This window comes from Rana temporaria, chromosome 4 (genome assembly GCF_905171775.1).
Source record: "Rana temporaria chromosome 4, aRanTem1.1, whole genome shotgun sequence".
NCBI classification, from domain to species: domain Eukaryota; kingdom Metazoa; phylum Chordata; class Amphibia; order Anura; family Ranidae; genus Rana; species Rana temporaria.
Genome location: NC_053492.1, coordinates 348,651,628 through 348,655,403, shown reverse-complemented (window position 1 = coordinate 348,655,403; position 3,776 = coordinate 348,651,628). Strand labels below are relative to the sequence as shown.

The 3,776-nt window shown below is 42.3% G+C and overlaps 1 pseudogene; it reads right to left on the bottom strand.

Moving 5' to 3' along the window:
• Positions 1-755: 755 nt before the first annotated feature.
• On the bottom strand, positions 756-2,649 carry LOC120935744 (annotated as a pseudogene).
• Positions 2,650-3,776: the final 1,127 nt, after the last annotated feature.

Sequence of the window (3,776 nt, the reverse complement as noted above, 5' to 3'; positions counted from 1 at the left end):
TGCACACCTTGTGCTTTTGGGCACTCCAGTGATGTTGCAGCTCTGAAATATGGCCAAACTGGTGGCAAGTGGCATCTTGGCAGCTGCACGCTTGACTTTTCTCAGTTCATGGGCAGTTATTTTGCGCTTTGGTTTTTCCACACGCTTCTTGCGACCCTGTTGACTATTTTGAATGAAACGCTTGATTGTTCGATGATCACGCTTCAGAAGCTTTGCAATTTTAAGAGTGCTGCATCCCTCTGCAAGATATCTCACTATTTTTGACTTTTCTGAGCCTGTCAAGTCCTTCTTTTGACCCATTTTGCCAAAGGAAAGGAAGTTGCCTAATAATTATGCACACCTGATATAGAGTGTTGATGTCATTAGACCACACACCTTCTCATTACAGAGATGTACATCACCTAATATGCTTAATTGGTAGTAGGCTTTCGAGCCTATACAGCTTGGAGTAAGACAACATGCATAAAGAGGATGATGTGGTCAAAATACTCATTTGCCTAATAATTCTGCACTCCCTGTATATACAGGCATACCCCCGCTTTTAAGTACACTATGGGACCAAAGCATGTATGTAAAACGAAAATGTACTTAAAGTGATGTACTTTTTTTTTCACTTCTAAATGCATGCAATGCATTACAATAGTCATTTACAAGCATAACTGATATGAATAACTGATATGAATAATACATTGATAACTAAAATAAACACAATATTAAAAGAAAAATTGGAAGCTTACCCCATCTGAGGGTGAAGCTTACCCCATCTGAGGGTGAAGGAAGATGACGGAAAGCTTCAAGAGAATGTTTGTAGTTAAACCTTCAGGCTGTTCAATGATCTCAACCCGATCCTGCACATCTTCTTCTCTCTCCTCTTCAAGTTCTAGAAGATCTTCATTGCTGAGGGGCTCAGTGTGAGACGCAAGCAGTTCAGCAACATCTTCTGGTTCCACTTCCAGCTCAAACTGCTTTGCCATCTCTACAATATTTACAGTAACAGTAGCTACATGATCTTCAAAGCCTTCGGAATCATCAACTAACTGTGGGCATAATTTTTTCCAGGCCCTTTTCATTGTGGTTTCCTTTATGTTATTAGAAGCATCTCTTACAGTTTTAATGCAATCCAAGATGACTTCTTTACCTGTTCCTTCTTCTTTGTCTATTGCTGCAATACACTTACTGAATGTTCTTTTTAAGTAGTTTAACTTGAAGGCGGCAATGACGCATTGATCCATTGGCTGCAGTAGTGAGGTAGTATTTGGTGGTAGGAATTGCACTAGAATGTTAGGGTTCAGCTCATCTAGTATTCGAGGGTGTCCAGGGGCATTATCAACAAGCAGCAAAATGTGGAAAGGGATATTGGTGTCCTTGCAATAGGCTTTCACCTCTGGAACAAAGCAGGTGTCAAACCAATCTTCAAAAAGGGCTGCAGTTACCCATGCTTTTTTGTTAACTCTCCAATGCTCTGGAAGTCTAATTTTAACGTACTTCTTCAAAGCTCTTGGATTTTACCATCTGTAAATTAGTAAAGGCTTTAGCTTGAAGTACCAGAAGCATTTCCACCTAACAGAAGGTTCATTCTATCTTTAGATGGCTTGTAGCCTGGCATTGATTTTTCCTGTCTTGCAATGAAGGTTCTTACTGGTATCTTCTTCCAGAATAGCCCAGTCTCATCCACATTAAAAATCTGATCCATGAATTAGCCTCCATCTTGAATAATTTTGGCAAGATCGCTTGGATAGCTTTCTGCAGCCTTAGTATCTGCAGTAGCTGCCTCTCCTTGTACTTTAATGTTATGTAGGTTAGACCTTTCCTTGAACCTATCAAACCATCCACGGCTTGCCGAAAATTCTGCATCCTTTGCTGCCTCACCTTTCTTAGCCTTCAGGTCATTGAATAGGCTTAAAGCTTTACTTTGTATAATTGCCTGGTTGACAGGAACATGATGTGTAGTCTGATTTTCTATCCAAAGTATTAAGAGTCTCTCCATGTCTGCAAAAATGCTATCATTTTTTAAATTGTTGTTGTATTAACAGGTGTAGCACTCGTATGCCCCGTACACACCATCACTTTATGTGATGAAAAAAAACAAAGTTTTTAAAAACGTCACTTTAATTGACCGTGTGTGGGGGAAAACGTCATTTTATGTCTTTAAAAAACGACCAAAAAAAATTGAAGCATGCTTCAATTTTATATGTCGTTTTTCAAAACGTCGTTTTTTACTTCACAGAAATTGACCGTGTGTAGCAAAAAACGACGTTTAAAACTACGTTTTTACACCCGCGCATGCCCAGAAGCGAGCTTTAATGGAAAAAGTGGTGAGAAAGTAACCTCGCTTTGCTAGAACATTGTGAGAAAAACGATGGTGTGTAGGCAACTTCGTCTTTGAAAATTGAAGTTTCAAAAACGTCATTTTTTACTTCACAGAAAATGTCGTTTTTTTTCATCACATAAAGTGATGGTGTGTACGGGGCATTAATTTCTGCAAGAATTTTTTTCTCTGTTTTTCATGACAGTGTTAACAGTAGTCCGAATGTAGCCTAGCATTTGGCTTATTTCAGCTTGAGTTACACTTTCATCATACAATTTAATAATTTTAGCCTTCATATCCAAGGTAAAAGATTTACAGCTTTTTTTGGTACTATCTGCCATTATTTAATGCGTATCTGTAACAATTAAAAGAACAAATACTGTACAGTACAGTACTGTAGAAGTGCCTAAAATATGTAGTGTAACTGTATTTTAGAGGGTCAGGGGCTGTAATGAGGGGGTCAGAGAATGCAGTGGGGGGTTCAGGGTCTGTAGTGGGGGGGTCAAGGCTTGTAGTGGGAGAATAAGGGCCTATAGTGGGGGGCTATACAGTAATGTACTCCACTTACGTTTATGCAGACTGCAATGCTGGGCAAACAATTGTGGACCTCTGGGCTGGCGTGCAACAATTGGCTAGCTGTTGGGCACCTCTGGGCAATGCTTGGCTGCCTGGCGAGCACCTCTAGGCCTTGGTGCTGCCTGGTGGGCACCTCTGGACCTTGGTTCTGTCTGGCGGGCACCTCTGGGCTTGCAGGCAATGCACAGCACGTACACGATATGTACCTGTAACAATGAAAAGAACAAATACTGTACTACTGTAGAAGTTTTTTTAGAGGATCAGAGGCTGTAGTGAGGGGTTCAAGGGATGTAGTAGGGGTTAGGGGATTTAGTGGGGGGTCAGGGCCTGTAGTGGGGGGCTATACTCCACTTACGTTTACGCAGACTGCAATTCTGGGCTGGCTGGCGAGCAACTGTGGGCCTCTGGGCTGGCGGGCAATGCTGGGCTGGCTGGCAGGCACCTCTGGGCAATGCTGGGCTGACTGGCAATGTACGATAGGCAGAGCTTTTTTTCAGGGGGAACTTGGTGGAATTCAGTTCCACCACCTCTGGCTCAGACCCTTGGGGGGGTTTGCTCACCACAATCACATGTAAACACAGAAGTCTGATTTCTGTGTTTACAAGTGACAGCTCTGCAATCTTTGTGTAAACCCCCTGAACTCTGCACTCTGTATGTAAGGCAATCCTGGTATTAAATGCCCCTTTAAGACTCTCCTACCGTTTGTGAAATTTGACTGACCACACCCACTATTTGATGCGATTTGGAGGGTGTGTGTAGGTGGACGGGTTTTGGGGGGGTCATGGTTGAGTTCAAGCACCTATTGTTTGAGAAAAAATGCCCTGACGATAGGTACCTGTAACAATGAAAAGAACAGTGGGGGGGGGGGGGGGTCAGGGGCTGTAATGTGGAT